General features: G+C 41.1%; 1 pseudogene; it reads left to right on the forward strand.

Moving 5' to 3' along the window:
• Positions 1 to 14,132, forward strand: part of LOC117078870 — a 46,629-nt pseudogene extending 32,497 nt beyond the window's left edge.
• The last annotated feature ends 5,830 nt before the right edge of the window (positions 14,133 to 19,962 follow it).

A 19,962-nucleotide genomic window follows, 5' to 3' on the forward strand; every position in this document is an offset into this window, starting at 1 on the left:
ACCTGTTTCCAAGTATCAGATGCACGTATTACCCCAAAAGCAACTGAGTAGCCAACTACCTAATAGGCTCCCTGAGGCCTCTGCCCCAGACCACCTCTCAGTTAACAGGATGTTCCATTTTCCCTAAGCCAAGAAGGAAGACCCAAGCCTACATAAGCATACAGTAAGCAGAAGCAGGTGGGGAGCAGAGAACAGAACCAGCTGACACTTCCCTTCATATATAGGTGGTCTCCAGCTTAGGATGGTTCAACCTATGATTTTTTTGATATTACCATGGGAAGAAAGGGATACACATTCAATAGAATGTACTTCAAGTAACCGTACAACCATTCTATTTTTCAGTACAGATGTTTCTTGACTTACAGTGGGGTTACATCCGCACCCATACTAAGTTGAAAACATTGTTAAGTCAAAGATGCATTTAATACTGTACACCTAACCTACTGAACATTACTGCTTAGCCAAGCCTGCCTTAACATGTTCAGAACACTTACATTTGCCTACAGCTGTGCAAAATTATCTAACACAAAGCCTATTTTATAATAAAGTGTTGAATAGCTCATGTAATTTATTGAATACTTTACTGGAAGTAAAAAACAGAGTGGTAAGGTTTTTACTGAATGTGTAGTACTTTCTCACCATTGTAAAGTTAAAAAATCTTAAAATATCTTAGTTGAGAGCATCTGTACACACATAAGGCCTCCTGTCTATTGCATGTAAAATTATACTCTATTTTTCTCAATTACACAAATATTACATGTTCACCGAAGAAAAGTTATAAATTATATAAACAACAAAGAGAAAAAAGTTACCATCCTCTCTCCATCAACAGAAAGCCACTGACATATACTGGTGTGTGCACTTCCAGGTGTGTGTGTGACAAACAGAGAGAAAGACAAAGAGAGAGAATACAATTGATTTCTCTTTTTCAAAAGTGGAATCATACTACATATAGTTTAACTCCATTTTATTTACATTAATTATTTTTGCGAACATTTTTTCATGTCAGTAGACAAATTTCTGCAACAAAACTATTACGTTTCCAAGGGAGGTTTTGAAAATACTTTTAAATGAGTAACATATTCATTGAAGAAAAATTAGAAAATACAGATAAGCAAAATAAAATTGTGATTGCACCAAGTGAAGACAACCACTGTTTACATTTCCACCTTTGTTGTTATTGGATATACACTACTCTAGTCCTCCAAAGTTGAACACTATTGCCAAGCCTTTTGCTAGACATGCTCTTGCTAGACAGGCACCACCAAAGATGGAACAAGCTAAACCTTTGTTCACACCCTTGATCATTTCCTAAAGACTAAGTCCTTGATTGTCCTAGATGAAGTGTTGGGTCAAAAGACATGAACATTTTTAAGGCCATTGGTCAATGTTGGCTAAATGTTTTCTTAGAGACTTTATAGAGTATGGGAGTACATTTTTCCAGGTCCTCTCACCAATCTTGGGTGGTATACATTTGTTAAAAGTTCTTTCAAGCATATCACTTAACAACGTTTTCAACTTTGGCACTACACAAAGATGTTTTGGATCTTGGTTTGGAAGCATAAGCTCTAAACAGCTTTTCAGGATACTGTTTTAATCAGGTCCTGGCCTACTGTAAGAGGCAGACATGTTTTTGTGCAGGAAAAATCAGGAAAGACATGAATATTTACATGAAGAAAACTATGAAATTACCAAAGAAAAATTCAGCTGGAGAAAGAAATAGAATACTCATTGAAGTTGTTTCCAGAAGGAAATCTTTGCTTTGATTTCATTTTCTTCAGCACCGGATCCCAAGGAAGCATCCCATCGTCTCCCTTCTTGTTCTGCATGTCAGAAGACAGAGGACCAGTTCTGAAGTTTCCTCCTTGAGATCCCTTTCGTGGATCTGGTTTAAGTCCGAGAGCATATCATCTGCTATGTGGAGCTCAGTGCAACAAAGGCATCAGACAATTTCCAGCAATTATCTGAGAAATTCTATTTCACACACTAAATCTCCAACTTTAATCAACTTGCAAATCCCAATCATCCCCAGCAGTGAGCAATCACAGGTCTGAAGGAAGTAGTGATTGTGTCCGTGACCCCAGAAGACCTCTCTCCATCAGGTAGAATTTGGAAATCCCTGGGGTCTGATTGCCTCCTATTAAACTTTCACTATTTCCAGATGAGCTATCTGAATAGAGGAAATGATGCCCAGCTGCTGGAAGGGCTGCTAACTTGAGGCCAGCTGAAACTACCTGTGTCCTGCAGGCTGAAAATTGAGGAAGAGAAACAATGACCCAGGAGATAAATGTGTATTCTGTTCCTTTGCATCATCAGGAGGCTGGCTTGACCAGAGGGTTTTCTCCCAGCAGCTTCGGTGGTGATATCTCTGTGGCAGCCATCTGAGGGTAACTGATTCCTTGGCTAATTTGGCCTGGGTGCCAGCAGCTGTTTTGAGGCAACATTTACCCAGAGCTCCTAGCTTAACCTCACCAGTTAAGCATTTTTGGCACTGCCAAAAGCTGTCACCTTACCCTGCATAACCCCCAAAGGCAGTGCTTATAGTGTGCAGCAGAAATCCAAATTGTGTCTGTGTATATATATATATATTATATAAAATATATATTTATGTCAGCAAGTGGAATAGATCAGCTCTTAATGAATGAGCACATAGAGATGATCCATTCTAAACATCTGCAAGTGTAAAACCACATGCCTAGTGAAGAATTTTTTTTCTGTTCTCATGTAAGATCTACCTAGGAAAGAATATCACAAAACTTACTGCTTTATGTTTGAGTTAAAAAAAAAAAAAAAAAAAACCTGTTTCTGGTAGTTTTCTAAGCATTGAGGTAGAAGGAAGAATACAGGAGGAGCCAAAATTTGCATTTAGAAAATGAGACCTTCCTCCCAGAACTGCCAACACAGATGCTCTAAAACACTTTGTTGAAAATTAATTCTCTCCACAGAAACAATAATGGAATTCTAACCAATTTTTTCTCTTTAAAGAAATAGATTATATTTATGCTATAATTAAACCCAGCAAAAAGACCATAGGCATTTCTTCAACTAGGTCAGAAATTATGAAGTTAGGTGTGCCAACACTGCTATCAGACATACCTGCCAACAATTTCACATCTTCCCACTTCATGCTGCTCTGAACAGCAGGAAATGTTCAACGTTGTCACAAAGCTGCTTTCCTCTGCTTTGCTACGCAAGCATCTTCTACCTGCAGTATTTTTCGTGGTTTATTTTTCCTATCTTGCAAAAACGAACCGCACCTACCTGTTTCCCTATCTACAAAGATTCCTCCCATAATTTTATTGTTAAATAAAGTCTTTATTCCTTTTATTGATCAAATTTGAACTTTATGCCTAAGATACTTGTACCTCTTTTTTTTTTTTTTTCCCCACTTTTCTGGTGTGTGTGTGTGTGTTTTTTTTTTTTTTTTTTCCTTGCTTGGGTTGCATATGCTGTAAAGCAATGAGAAATAATATCAGCAGAGAGTTACTACCACATGCTCCGATATGATGATGTGGCACCTGCCACAGGCCAGGTGTCCTTTGAGGGATGCTTGACTCTGCCACTTCTCCTCAGAAAGCAAGAAGAGCCTGGGAGTTTATGCCACTGTTTCTGACCACACAGTAGGCCTGATCCAATAGCTAGGAATATGAAAGCCTAATATCAGGATAATCCTGAGACATAATTCAGATTTTCCCAATGGGATCAGGCTGGAGATAACCTCCATAGGATTTTGCTTGAAATTTTATCCCTGCAGGGGCGTTTCTTCCTATTTCCAGTATCTATTGTTACACAATAAGCCACCCAAACATTAAGTCTTCTATCACTGTGAAACTACTCCAAGTTTCAATTTTCCATTGCTTCATAACAAACTATTCCAAAGTTTAAAACTGCAATTATTGTATTTGCTCATATTCTCTTGGTTGGGAATTCAAACAAGGCATGGCAGGGATTGCTTGTCTCTGTCTGTGGTGTTTGGGACCTCAGTTGGGATGGCGGAAATGACTGGAGGGGCTGGCTGAACTGGCTGGACTGGTGTCATACCTCTGGGGCTTTGGTTTTCACTGCCAGCTGGATTCCTCAATTTCCTACGCCATGTCACCTTCCCATGGTGCTAGCTCAAACTTCACACCTTGGTGGTCTGAGGTGGTCGGGTTACTTACATGGCCACTGGTATTTTCATCCTCCTTTTCCCACACACAGTCTTCATAGCTTGAACCACTTACAACAGTGGTTTGTTTCTGTTTCTGTTTTTGGTTTTTTTTTTTTTGAGATGGCGTCTCGCTCTGTCCGCAGGCTGGAGTGCAGTGGTGTGATCTTGGCTCACTGAAACCTCTGCCTCCTGGGTTTCTCTCCTGGGAAATAGACCCCTCCCTGGTAGGTGGAGGGGTTTGTACAAACATGGAGGAAAGGAATGGGAGGCAGCTACCTTTAAAAACCAGCTACCACACTCCGCTCCCTGTCCTGCTTGCTCTTTAGCAGGTTTCTCCTGGGAGCGCTTTCTAAATGAAATCACCTACACATCAACTCCCGTCTCAGAATCTTGCCTCTGGGAAACTTGACTCTAAAGATAAAGGTTATTTCAATCCAAAGATTTCAGCCTCCTATTCTGGGAAGGTTTGTTACTAACATGAACTAAATCCAAGTCTCCATCCTGACATCTGCAAAATCCCAGGAGCAAGCATTATAGCTCTAAATCAGGGGATCCCCAATTTGGGATGCTCATTACAAACACTTGGGAGCTCAAGGAAAAAAAAAAAAAACCCTTAATGTTTGGGACCTACTCCAGGGATTCTGAATTCATTGGGCTGGAATAAGATGTATGCATGGATATTTTTGGTATTTTTTTAAAGTTCCTCTGGTAATTCTAATGTGCAGTTCAGGTTAGGAACCACTGTTCTGGCTGGGTACAGTGGCTCACGCCAGTAATCCCAGCACTTTGGGAGGCCCAGGTGGGTGGATCACAAGGTCAAGAGATTGAGACCATCCTGGCCAACATGGTGAAACCCTGTCTATACTAAAAATACCAAAATTAGCTGGACGTGGCGGCACATGCCTGTAGTCCCACCTACACAGGAGGCTGAGGCAGGACAATCACTTGAACCCAGGAGGCAGAGGTTTCAGTGAGCCAAGATCACACCATTGCACTCCAGCCTGGCGACAGAGCAAGACGCCATCTCAGAAAAAAACAAAAACAAAAACAGAAACAAACCACTGTTGTAAGTGGTTCAAGCTATGAAGACTGTGTGTGGGAAAAGAAGGATTAAAATACCACAAGGTATCCTGTGAAGGCAAAAAATAAATAACCCTTAACCAAATCACCCCTTGCCCTGGGGCCAAAATCTTATAGCTGCCATCACATAACATGGGTTGCAAATCTGGTTTTCAAATCCAGTTGCTGTAGGTCTAGGAGCAGAGTGGCTTCTTTTACACGTCTTGTCTGAATAAAAGTCACATATATATACTCTACTAGTTCAGTCTGGAAAAATAAATTCTAGCCATTGTGTACCCTTTGCCTTATGGCCTACAGTATATTAAATGTTATTTCTAAATCCTACTAGAGTTTTATAGAAATAGTAATATCTAGCCTTCTCTTTACTAGGGACAAAGAACAATCTTGGTTATATTAGCACCTGAGTTGGAAAAAACAACTTTTGGTGCCATTTATTAAACTTCAAGAGTGAAATCTGATTATTAAAGTTCCACAGTGTAGAAGAATATTTCAGAGTATAAAGAACGCGCAAACACTTTTCCTAGCTAATTCCACAATCAATAGGACAATATTTTCCCTTTTCTTCTTGCTGAGTCTCTTAATCTTTAAATGACACAGAGAAGAGCGTATTCTAACTTCCTGTAATTACATTTTCTTGTTAAACTTTATCCTTAGTCCTAATTCTCAATTTGGTTTCTATAATCACTGGCTTTTATTCTATAAAACTTTGTTTTGTAATTAGCAAGATAGAGATCAATGTAACACAAAATATGTGCTAACACAGAACCAGGTTTTGCTCTTCCATGCATGAATGCCAAGTGTAGAGAAGATAACCTGCAAAAACAGTTCAAGGGACACTTGATCTCATCCCAGAAATAACAGCCTCCTCTTTCATGGGAGGCAGCAATCTTAAAATGTTGCATTTCAACACTGTACTTCCACTTCTTGCAGGAATTATAACGTTGTAATGTCTCTGAAATGGTGATATGTCTTATAATTGTCAACGTTTAATTGGCAGGTTTTTTTCCTTCATAGTGGTAAATAAAATAATAGTGTACCTTAAAACTGACAGTGTCTTAGTTTGGATGAAATATGGCAATCCGCATTCACCCAGCTAAAGAAAGCATGGCATAAATTTCAAATTAAAATGCAGATATGTGAAAGAGAAAAATTGAATTTCCTGTCTAATGTAGCCCCTTTTGAACCCTGTCAGGAGCAAACAGCAATAACCAAAGCTTGGAATGCTATATGCAGGTCACTACATATACCCTCTTTCTCATCTATTGCAATTTTGAGCATATTGCCTACATTTAGGATAATCTATAAGAAGCTATCTCAACAACATGTGTTTTTTTGTTTTGTTTTTTAAGATGGCTGATTAGAGGCATTGTAAGCATGCCTCATCCACTTAGAAGTACCAAAAAAGTGTGTAGACAGTCTTTTCTTCTTTTCTTCTTTTTTCCTTTTTTTTTTTTTTTTTTTTTTTTTGAGATGGAGTCTTCCTCTGTCACCAGGTTGGAATGCAGTGGCGCGACCTCAGCTCACTGCGACCTCCACTTCCCGGGATCAAGCGATTCTCCTTCCTCAGCCTCCTGAGTAGCTGGGGTTACAGGCACACGCCACCATGCCCAGCTAATTTTTGTTTTTTTAGTAGAAATGGGGTTTCACCATGTTGGCCAGGATGGTCTTGATCTCCGGACCTCGTGATCCACCCACCTCTGCCTCCTAAAGTTCTGGGATTACAGGCAGGAGCCACCATGCCCGGCCAACATTCCCATTTTAAATATATTATCCTAGGTGGAACATGGGAGTTTGACAGAAAAAAAAAAATGATAGGAAACACTAAAGTCTAGGAAGGAGAAGGAAAACGTGCAGCTTGTGTGGCGATGATTGGCACTGAACTGGTAGGTGAATTACTTAGTACAGCGGAAGGTGAGTGTCTTCCTGCAATTTACCTTCCCACTTGGGAATTGTACTATCCAGGCCATAGGAGAAACACTTTGACTCTCCCAAGCCCTGATTCTGACTTGGGAGCAGCCAGGAGACTGCGGGAAGGAACTCCAAGGAGGGAACACACCTGGGACCTGAAGAGCTACAATAAAACACCATTCTTGATCCTTGCTTTTAGCAGACTATGCTCGGTCCTGGGAACCAGTGGCACCAGTCCCGGGCATTGGGGAAACTCAGGCTGCTGCTTCCAGAGCCGGGGCATGGGGCCAAAGTAGGAGGGTGGGGGCGGCTTTTGCAAACAGGACTGAGAAGCAAGTGTGCTGTGGGCTGCAGCTGCTGGTGCTAGATGTGGGCAACTCTTCCACTTGTCCTGAACCAGACAAGAGTTGCTGCAGAAGCTTGGACATGGAACTGGGCAGGGTGCCCCCATGGCCCAGGGCTGAGTTCCAGGCTAGGCGTGAACTACCAGGTCTGACTGAACAGCCAGGATGGGGGAGGGATCCCCCAGCTGCAACAGCCAGGATCGGGGAGGGAGCCCCACAAGCACTGGGGCATGAAAAGGACGAAAGTCCCCCAGCTGCTGGCCAAGGGTGGGGCTGCTGAGACTGCTGGAACTGGCCACCCCCACAACATGGTAAGACCTCACTGTAGTGGTGGTTGCCCCTCACCCAAGCATTTCTCCAGGGCCTAAGGATCACCCCACCCCACCCCACCCCCACTCCTCAACACAGTTAGTCCATACACTCATCATTGAGGAACCTATGTACAAGTTTGCCTGGTCTGGCTCTGCTTGGCTTCACTCCACCATCTGAGACAGAGTGCAGGATCCATGGTCCTGGGGGTTCCATAACCCAGTCCATCACCTGGGGCTCCTAAGCACTTATCCTAGGGGACAGAGGCTGGGGACAAAGAACATATCACTACCACCTCAAGCACCTGCAGGTACTTGCTTCTACCTACAAGCACCACCTAGTGGCCTGGAAGCCAGCCCGCATGGCCCATTGCAACAACTGCCAACACAAAAGCACAGCACTTGGGAATCAGAAGAGCATCTCGCCACTACTGCTGCCACCATTGCCCACATCACACAACTGCTCAGGAACTCAAGAGCCTGCTCACCCACCCAGTCCACCACTACCACAACCAGCATTGAGAAAGGCACCCAGAGGCCCAAGAATCAGCCTGCTTGGAACCACCAACATAAGTGTCAGAATACACTGCCACAGAGCACAAGGATAGACATGCTTAGCCCCACCGAAACCTAAAGACAGACCAATCTGGTGTTTCAGACCCTAGCACAAGTTCACCACAGCCTCCACCAATAACCGCACCCTAACACGCCAAGGAAACCACAGATACCACTGACGCTATTTATAGCCAATGAAATTGTAGTAGTCTTCCCTACTCCATGCACCCAAAAGCAAAGCCAAAGGGTTCTACCCAAACAACATCATAGTCACATATTCAGGAAAAAGCCCCCTCAATGAAGGAAAATTCAAAAAATAAAGAGAAGCAAATGCTGTAAAGACGTAAGAAACATGAAAAAGCAATATGACACCCTCATAGGAACATCAGAATTCTCCAGCAATAGATCCTAACCAAAAAGCAACGCTCCAAATGCCAGATAAAGAATTCAAAATATTTATTTTTAAAAGTTCAGTGATGCAAGAGAAATATGAAAAGCAATACAAACAGCTCAAAAATCAGTACAGGAAATAAGTGAAAAATGTATCAAAGAGATAAATATCTTTTTAAAAAAACAGACATTCTGGAACTGAAAAAGTCATCAAAGCAAGAACAAAATACAATCGAAAGCTGCAAAAATAGACTTGGCCAAGCAGAATAGAGAATTTCAGAACTTGAAGGCAAATATTTTGAAATAATCTGGTCAGACAAAAAATAAAGAAAAAATATTTTTCAAAAAATGAACAAAGCCTTTGAGATACTCGGGACTACATAAAGCAACTGAATGTATTAATTGTTAGTATCCCTGAGGGTAAAGAGAAACTGAAAGGCTTAGAAAACCTACTGAACATAGTAGTAAATGAAAACTTCATAATTCTGGGAAGAGATTTAGACATCCAGATATAGGAGGCTCAATGAACCTCAGAAAATACAATGCAAAAAGTACTTCACCATGGCCTATTGCAATTCAAGCTGTCTAAAGCCAAAGTGACAGTACAAATTCTAAAATCAGCAAGAGAAAAACATTTTATCACCTATAAAGGAAACCCTATCGGACTAACAGCTAACTTCTCAGCAGAAACTTTACAGACCAGGAGAAAATGGGATGATATATTCAAAGTACTAAAAGAAAAACACTGTTAGCCAAGGATACTATGTCCAGAAAAATTATCTTTCATAAATAAGGGAAAAATAGTATTTCCCAGACAAGCAAAAGTGAGGAAGTTCATCACCTCTAGACCAGTCCTCCAATAAATGCTTAAGGGAGTTCTATACTCAGAAGCAAAAGATTATTAATAGCTACCATCATGAAAACACTCAAAAATATAAAAGCCATAGATAGAGCAAACAAACAAGGAAGAGGAAATACTCAAATGTTACCACTGTAGAATACCAACAAACTAAAATAGTAAATAATAAGAGAGAAATAAAGGGAAAAAATAACATATAAAATTACCAGAAATCAAGTAACAAAATAACAGGAATAAGCCCTGATATATCAGTAATAACCCTAAATGTAAACAAATTAAACTTTCCATTTAAAAAAATATAGACTTGCTCAGTGGAATTTTTTAAATGACTCAAGTATAGGCTGCCTACAAGAAATTCATCTCATCTGTAAAAACACATACAGACTGAAAGTAAAGGCATGGAAAAAGAAACTATATGCAAACAGAAACCAAACTTAAGCAGAGTAGTTATATCAGATAAAACAGACTTTAAGTCAAAAAACAGTAAAAAGAGACAAAGAATATCATAGGATCCAATATCTCATTATGGATCCATAAAAGGATCCATTCAGTAAGAGGATATAAAAATTTTAAACGTATGTACCCAAAACTGAAGCACCCAGATTTATAAAGCGAATAGTATTAGAATTAAAAGAAAAGACAGACTCCAATACAACAATAGATAGGGATTTCAACACCCCGTTCTCAGCATAAGACAGTTCATCTAGACAGAAAATTAACAGAGAAATATTGAATTTAAACTGCACATTAGACCAGAAGGACCTAAAAATCATTTACAGAATATTTCATCCAGTGGCTTTATAATACATATTTTTCTCATCAGCACATGAAACATTCTCCAGGTTGGACCATATGTCAGAACACAAAACAAGTCTCAACAAGTTTCAAAAAAATTGAAATCATATCAAGTATCTTCTCAGACCACAATGAAATAAAGCTAGATATCAATAGCAAGGAGAACTCTGGAAATGACACAAATACATGAAAATTAAACAACATGCTCCTGAATGACTGAATGAAAGAAATTAAGGAGTAAATAAAAAAAATTCTTGAAACAAACAAAAATCAAAACCCAATATGCCAAAACCTACAGGATACAGCAAAAGCAGTGCTAAGAGGGAAGTTTGTAGCAATAAATGCCGACACCAAAAAAAAAAAAAAAAAAAAAAGACTCCAAATAAACAACCTATTGATGCATCTCAAGGAACTGGAAAATAAGAACAAACCAAATCCTATATTAGTGGAAGGACAAAAAGAAAAATCAGAAGTGTATCTTGACTCATAAATTGAAGAAGCCAGTGGTGCTGCAAGTGTTCTTTTGGGGTAGTGTCTGGGATCCAGTGCAAGTCGAATCATTGTTCAAATAAGGTGTAATTGAAAAGTGATCCTCTCTACAGAGCCGTCAAAAACAAGTAAATCCGAGTCTGGATCTCGCTCTTCTCGTTCAGGATCTGCATCAAGATCTCGTTCTCATTCATGTTCGAAGTCTCAGTCCCTAAGCCGATCTGTCTCTGGTTCAAGGAAGTGCAGGCTGAGTGCTAGGTCTGGTTCCAGATCATATTCTCCAGCTAATAACAGAGAAAGAAACCACTCAAGAGTATATAGGAATCGGATTTCCGAGGTCACAACAGAGGCTATAGAAGGCCCTATTATTTCTGCGGGTGCAACAAAGGCTTTTATCCATGGGGCCAGTATAACGAAGGAGGCTGTGGAAACTACCACTCAAATTGGCAGAATTACCGGCAAGCATACAGGCCGTTGAAGGCTCCAGATCCCAGCGAGACGGTCCCCTTCACCAAGGTCCAGGAGCCATTCTAGAAACTCTGATAAGTCGTCTTCTGACCAGTCAAGGCGCGCCTCATCCTCCCGTTCTTTCCTCCAACCATAGCCAAGTTGAATCTTCTAAGCACAAGTCTGCAAGGGAGAAAAGGTCCTCTTCCAAGGATAGCTGGCCATGTCAGGCTGCCGGGGATAACCAGGGAGATGAGGCCAAGGAGCAGACATTCTCTGGAGGCACCTCTAAAGATACAAAAGCATCTGAGAGCTCGAAGCCATGGCCAGATGCCACCTACGGCACTGGTTCTGCATCAGGGGCCTCAGCAGTTTCTGAGCTGAGTCCTTGAGAGTGAGGCCCAGCTTTCCAAAGCCCCCTCCAGTTTGTGGTGGTGAGGCAGCGGTCACTCCTTCCTACCCCAAGCCAAAACCTAGTCCTCCACTTTCCAGCACATCCGAGATGAGCTCAACTCTGCTGAGCGGTGCTGAGTATCGGCCTGGGATACACCAAAATCAGTTCGACCACAGTTCTCGGGTCCCTGAGTCCATCCAAAAAGAGCCCTGTGGGTAAGAATTCACCATCCATTGGCTCCACATATGTCTCATCTCAGAAGCAGGAGAGTGCTGCTCCAGGAGGAGCAGCCTGTACAAAGGGTATCTAGAAAAGCAGAAGACAGAATAGAAAAGATAAGGAACAGAAACAAACAAATACAGACAAAGAAAAAATTAAAGAGAAAGGGAGTTTCTCTGATACAGGCTTGGGTGATGGAAAAATGAAATCTGATTCTTTTGCTCCCAAAACTGATTCTGAGAAGCCTTTTCGGGGTAGTCAGTCTCCCAAAAGGTATAAGCGCCAAGACGACTTTGAGAAGCAGATGGCTGACTTCCACAAGGAAGAGATGGATGATGAAGGTAAGGACAAAGCTAAGGGAAGGAAGGAGTCTGAGTTTGATGATGAACCCAAAATGTGTTTAAAGTCATAGATGCAAACAAAAACCAGGAGGAGGAGAAGTCAGGCAAATGGGAGGGCCTGGTATATGCACCTCCAGGGAAGGAAAAGCAGAGGAAAACAGAGGAGATGGATGAGGAGGCTTTCCCAGAAAGATCCAAAAAGGAGGATTGGGGCAAGAGAACTGAAGGTGGGCACAGGGTCTTTGTACCTGAGAAGAATTTCTGAGTGACTGCTTACAAAGCTGTCCAGGAGAAAAGCTCATCGCCTCCCCCAAGAAAGACTTCTGAGAGCCAAGACAAGCTGGAAGTGAAAGACTTTTCCACAGGGAAGTCTTCCTTTTCCATTACTCAAGAGGCACAGGTCAGTGTCCAGATGGACTCTTTTGATGAGGACCTTGCAGAACCCAGTGGCTTATTGGCTCAGGAACGCAAGCTTTGCCGAGATCTAGTCCATAGCAACAAAAAGGAACAGGAGTTTTGTTCCACTTTCCAGCACATACAGTCAGCTCAGTCTCAGCGTAGCCCCTCGGAACTGTTTGTCCAACATACAGTGACCATTGTTCACCATGTTAAAGAGCATCACTTTGGGTCCTCAGGAATGACATTACATGAACGCTTTACTAAATACCTAAGGAGAGGAACTGAGCAGGAGGCAGCCAGAAACAAGAATAGGCCAGAGATACACAGAAGAATAGATATTTCCCCCAGTACCTGTCTACAAGGCTGAGGGAAAATACAAAGATGATCCTGTTGATCTCAGCCTTGATACTGAACGTCGTAAGAGATTTTTGTTTTCTTTTTTTTTTAGACGGAGTCATGCTCTGTCGTCCAGGCTGGAATGCTGTGGCATGATCTTGGCTCACTGCAACCTCTGCCTCACAGATTCAAGTGATTCTTGTGCCTCAGCCTCCCAAGTAGCTGGGATTACAGGCATGTGCCACCACCCCCAGCTAATTTTTGTATTTTTAGTAGAGATGGGGTTTCACCATGTTGGCCAGGATGGTCTCGATCTCCTGACCTCATGATCCACCCACCTCTGCCTCCCAAATTGCTGGGATTACAGGCGTGGCCCACCACGCTCAGCCAGGAGAGAGTTCTTAAATGAGGTAAATCAAGAGAATCAGTGGATTCCTGAGACTCCAGCCCCTCAAGGGAAAGCTCAACTGAGAAAACAGAGAAAACTCATAAAGGATCAAAGAAGCAGAAGAAGCACCGGAGAGCAAAAGACAGGTCCAGATCCTCTTCTTCCCAGTCATCTCACTCCTACAAAGCAGAAGAGTACACTGAAGAGACAGAGGAAAGAGAGGAGAGCACCACGGGCTTTGAGAAATCAAGACTGGGGACCAAAGGCTTGGTGGGTCCAAGTGAAAGGAGGTGGCAGAACTGGAGGAACCTTTCCATTTCGAGCCAGAGGAAGAGGCTGGGGCAGAGGCAACTACTCTGGGAACAACAACAACAACAGCAACGATTTTCAAAAAAGAAACCGAGGAGTGGTACCCAGAGTACGCCCCCAAAAGCAAGAAGTATTACTTGCATGATGACCATGAAGGTGAAGGCAGTGACAAGTGGGTGAGCTGGGGCCAGGTGGAGGAGCCTTTCCTCGGGATCGGGTCCTGTTCACGTTCCAGAAATCAAGTACTAGCCCCAAGTTAGCCCATGACAAGTTCAGTGGGGAGGAAGGGGAGATTGAAGATGATGAGAGTGAGACAGAGAACTGAGAAGAGAAGGACAATTTACAGCCCACAACCGAGTAGGGGCCACTCTTGACGGGATTCCTTGCCCAGGGGAGAGAGGCGCTGGGAAGATGGCTGGTGAGGAGCTAAACAGAGGAACCTCAAGAAGATTCTGAAAATCCTACCCCACCCCTCACCAGCCGTGCAGATTATACTACCATGGAAGGCATCCCTGGCACTGCCTCCCACTGGGACAGAGGAGGCTGGCTGTGGAACCCAATGGTCAGGCCCAGCTTTTGAGCAGAACACAACTCATTGGGCTTTAACTGTTTTTCTCATTTGTCGTTGGTGTGTGGGGGTGGGGGTAGGGGTTAGGGCAGGAGAGCAATGCTTGAATTTTTGTTTCCTATTAGAAACCAACAGTTTTGTTCTGAAGTTCATTTCATTTGGAGCTAAGAAGACTAATTTGATGTTTTTCAATCTCTTCTCCCCATCCTGATTTTAAAAGCCCTTCTTTCTTTTCTTTTCTTTTCTTTTCTTTTTTTTAGGCATATGTAGTAATATTAGAAGCATTTAATTTGGGAAACTTTGATTCTTAAAAGAGAAAACAAAGCATGTGAATAAACTTTGAAGTGTTCACCTCAGTTTGGGATCAAATTGCTTGGATCTTTGTAAAAACCGGTTTTGTATGTCAAGGAGGAGTTTAAGGCCTTTCTGACCACCTTGTGTTCCCCTTTTCTGCACAGCTATGTATCACGTGGAGTTGCTCCTAACCACACCCCACATGCCCCTGAGCCCTATTTCCTGATTTCTTCTGGGCTGGACTTTCCATTCTCCACCAGCAGCTCCAGTATCCCAAACTTTCTAGTCCTGCTGATCCTTCCAGCAACGGGGTGGAAACTGGAGGGCAGTATCTGGTCTATTTTCTAAGAAACTTCTGAATTCTATTATCTTTACAAATGTAAGATGAAAAAATAATTTTTTCAATATCTTTATTAATCCTTTTATAAAATGAAAAGAAACTCATGATCAATTAAGGAAAGTGGTTATGGCTGGGTGGTTCATGGGGTTTTTTTGGGGTCTTTAGTTAGTTTTTTTTTTTCTTTTTTGTCTTTTTAACTTTAAGGTGTTTAAGTTGAAGCATTCTCAGATGTTTGCAGGGAAAACATCCTCTTAAAATGGGTCCTTGTGCTTTTGCCTTCAAGGGAGATGGTCCTGGGCGGTGAATCACAGTGCGTTTATGCATATGTTATATGCAGACTGCACCCACCTCTTCTCCTGAGACTTTGCCTGTTGGGTTGTTGTGTTGCTTTCCCCTTACTTTGCTACATTTCTATAGTTAAGTTAGTTTTACTTGAATGATTCATGTTTAGGGGGGAAATGAAAATCTCCCTTAAAATTTGTTTCAACTCCTCCTGCAAATAAAATAAATGAAGTAGCAGATGTTTTGTGTGTGTGTATATATATATAAAATACCTTAATAAATAAATTTAACCGAGGTGGTAAAACATCTCTATGAGGAAAACCATAAAACACTGATGAAAGAAACTGTGGATGACACAAACAAATGAAATACATCCCATGCTCATGGAGTAAAAGAATTAACATTGTTAAAATGACCATACTTCCCAAAGCAATCTATAGATTCAATGCAATTTCTATCAAAACGCAAACACCATTTTTCACATAATTAGAGAAATAATCCTAAAATTCATATGGAACTAAAAAAGAACCCGAATAGCCAAAGCAATCCTAAGCAAAAAGAACAAAGCTGATGGCATCACATTACCTGACTTCAATTTTATTACCAGGATATGGTAACCAAAAAAACATGGTACTGGTAAAAAAAAAAAAAAAAAAAAATAGACATACAGATGGATGGAACAGAAAGAGTACCCAGAAATAAAGCCACATATTTACAGCCAATTAATCTTTGACAAAACTGACAAAAACATACACTAGGGGAAAGGACACCCTTTTCAATAAATGGTACTAGGATAATTGGATTGCCATATGTAGAAGAATGAAACTGGATCCCTATCTCTTACTATATACAAAAATTAATCAAAAATTGAATTAAAGACTTAAATGTAAGACCTAAAACTACAAAAATACTAGAATAAAACCTAGAGAAAACTCTTTCATACGTTGGTCTAGGCAAATAATTTATGACTAAAACCTCAAGAACACAGGAAACAAAAACAAAAGTAGACAAATGGAATTTAATTAAACTAACAAGTTTCTTCATGGGAAAAGAAATAATCAACAAAGCGAAAAGACAACCCACAGAATAGGAGAAAATATCTGCCAACTATTCATCTGATGAGGGACCAGTAGCCAGAATATACAAGGTACTCAAACAACTCAACATCAACAACAAAAACAACAGATATTCCCATTAAAAAGTGGCAAAGCCTTTGCCCCATAAATATATACACCTACTATGCACCTGCAAAAGTTAAAAATAAGGCCAGGCATGATAGATAGCTCATGTTTGTGTACTTTGGGAGGCCGAGGCGGGCTGATCACTTGAGGTTAGGAGTTCGAGACCAGCCTGGCCAATATGGTGAAAACCTATCTCTACAGGGTTAGCCAGACATGGTGGTGCACACCTGTAATCCCAGATACTGGGGAAGCTGAGGCACCAGAATCACTTGAACCAGGGGGCAAAGGTTGCAGTGAGCTGAGATCACAATACTGCACTCCAGCCTGGGCAACAGAGTGAGACTCTGTCTCAAAAAAATAGTAATAATAATTTAAAACAATTTTTTAAATGGCTGGTCATGGTGGCTCACGCCTGTAATCCCAGCACTTTGGGAGGCAGAGAAGGGCGGGTCACCTAAGGTCAGGAGTTCAAGACCAACCTGGCCAACATGGTGACACCACGTCTCTACTAAAAATACAAAACTTAGCTGGGCTTGGTGGTGAGTGCCTGTAATCCCAGCGACTTGAAAGGCTGAGGCAGGAGAATCGATTGAATCTGGGAGACAGAGGCTACAGTGAGCTGAGATCATGCCACTGCACTCCAGACTGAGGGAGATCACGCCACTGCACTCCAGCCTGGGGGACAAGAGCAAGACTCCATCTCCAGAAAATAATAACTATAAAATTAAATTAAATTAAAATAATTAAAATTTTTAAAAAGTGGCCAAGGGCATGAATAAATATTTTTTCAAAAGAAGACATACAAATGGCCAAAACATGTATTTTTAAACGCTCAACTTCACAAATCATCATCCCCCGTCAGATGAATAGTTTGCAAATAGTTGCAAATTAAAACCACAATGAGATAATCACCTTACCCAGTCAGAATATCTATTATTAAAAAGACAGCAAATAACAGATGTTGGGAAGTATTTGAAGAAAAGGGAATTCTTATATACTCTTGGTGGGAATTTAAATTAGTACAACCTACATGGAGAACAGTAGGGAGATTTCTCAATCTGTTAAAGGAACCTAGCCAAAGGAAAGGAAATCAATTTATCAAGGAGATACCTGCACTTGTATGTTTATTGTGGCACTATTGACAATAGCAAACGTATGGAATCAACCTAAATGTCCATGAATGGATGGATGAATAAAGAAAATGTGGTATATCTATACAATGGAATACTATTAAGCCAAAAAAATTGAAATTACGTCTTTTACAGCAACATGAATGGAACTGCAGGTCATTATCTTAAGTGAAACAAGCCAAACACAGAAAGTCAAATATGATATACTCTCATGCATAAGTGAGTGCTAAAAAATATATACACATGAATATAGAGAGTGGAATGATAGATAATGGAGACCCAAAAGGGTGGGAGGATGAGAGGGGGAGGATGATGAGAAATTATTTAATGGGTACAATATATAGTATTCAGGTGATGGATACATTCTCTGACTTGACCACTACGTATAATCTATGCATGTAAAAAAACTGCACTTGTACCCCATATTATACAAATAATTTAAAAAGAAAGTATAGATTCAAGGTCAAAAATGTGGCAATTACCAAGCTGACATTTGGTTGGATTCCTATGACGCACTCCTCTGTTTCACAAGAACTGCCTTTGGGATTTAAATGTCAATAAGGGATCCAAGAGAGGAGTGTGAAAATTTTTAAACTTTACTGAGAATAATCTTTAGCATTTGTTACATATATTAATCCCAGGTCCTCACCCCAGATCTTTTGATTCAGAAGCTCTGAGAGTGGTGGGTGATGAATAAGCTTTACAGGTGATTCAGATGCATACCAATGCTGAACTGCACGGCAGTGGTGGTTTTAGAGTTCTAGGCATAGTATGGCATGCACACTGGCTCATTGGTGGTGAGATATCCTTAGCCCAGTATGTGTTGAGAGCTGATCCCCACATGTCCAAATTCACCTGACTGCGTGCTCACACTGCTCAGTAGGCATCTCTTGAGCTCATAGCTTCTCACGCCAACTCTGTTTTTCTGGTGATCTGTCTGTTTTCTGCCCTCTGGGTGAACTACTGATGTCCCAAAACCTGGGACACGTGTGTCAAATGCTCTAAAAAAAAATACCTATTCAATGAAAAGGAACTAAAGCCTAAAGTGTTTTAGTTAAAAAGAGTAAGAGGTCAAGAAAATTTGGATTAATACTTATTTATTTGCCAAATAATTTTCATTTTCAACAGCCACACAGAAGCTGCCTTTTTTGCTAGATGTGGGATTATAATCAATCCTAACACCCTCTGCCTTCACTCCATTTAATATATATTATAAACAGTGGGTGTGGTAGACTGAATAATCACCCCCACCAAAGATGTTGCCCTAGTCTCTTCAGGCTGCCACAACAAAATACCATGGAATGGGTACCTTATAGACAACAGAAATTTATTTCTTACAGTGCTGGAGACTGGCAAGTTTCAAGTCAAGGTGCCTGCAGATTCAGTGACTGGTGAGGGCTCGCTTCCTGGTTCTTAGATACCTGTCTTTTTACTGTGTCCTCACGTGGCAGAAAGGCAAAGGTGCTCTCTGGGACCACTTTTATAAGGGCACTAACCCCACGTATGAGGGATCCACCCTCATGACCCAGTCATCTTCCAAAAGCCCCACTCCCTAATACCATCACATTGGAGATCAGGTTTCAACACAAACATTCTCTCTGTAGCATATATCCATGTTCTAATCTTTGAAACTTGTGACTATGTTACCTTACATTATCAAAAAGACTGTAGATGTGACTAAGTTAAGAGTCTTGAGAAGGAGAATTTTGCCTGGATTATCCAGGTTGGCCCAGTGTAGTCACAGGGATCCTTTCAAAAGGGAGGCAGGAGGATCAGAGTCAGAGAGAGAGAAGATGTAAGGATGGAAGCAGAGATCAGAGAGGAGAGAAACGGTATGCCACTGGTTTTGAGTCTAGAAGAAGGAGCCTTTAATTGAGGAATATGGAGTGCTGCTAGAAATTAGAAAAGGAAAAGAAAGGAATTCTCCGTTATGGCCTCCAGAAGGAACGCAAGCCTGCTGACATCTTGTATTTAGACCAATGATACCCACCCAGAACAGTAAGATTATAAATTTATGTTGTTTTTAAGCCAAATTCATAATAGTTTGTTATAGCAGCAATTGAAAATTAATAGAGTGGGTTTTTAAATTAGGTTTCTTATGACATAGCTTAAAATTCTCTGAGCAAACAGGAACCTTTGGGAGACCCAAGGGAGAATAATTTACATGGAGTCTGAGACACATTGACACTGATTTTTCTTATTTCTTGAAAGCAGATGGGATTAACCAACTATGACTTTGATTCTTAACAAATGCCAAAGTCTCTGGGCCCATTCCAGGAGATGAGCTGTATTTTGCAATCAAGCAGGAGAATCTACAAGTCTCCTGTAAAACTCACTTGTGTTTAAAAAGCATGCTTGCTTGCTTCTGGGATATGTATAGATTTCTATTTAGTGGAAAGAGTACCCATCTGCATTCAAGAGAAGATACAAAGAAGCATGGCCCCTTAGTTTCTGTC

The sequence above is a fragment of the Trachypithecus francoisi genome, unplaced genomic scaffold (assembly GCF_009764315.1).
Source record: "Trachypithecus francoisi isolate TF-2019V2 unplaced genomic scaffold, Tfra_2.0 Lachesis_group0, whole genome shotgun sequence".
Taxonomy (NCBI): Eukaryota; Metazoa; Chordata; class Mammalia; order Primates; family Cercopithecidae; genus Trachypithecus; species Trachypithecus francoisi.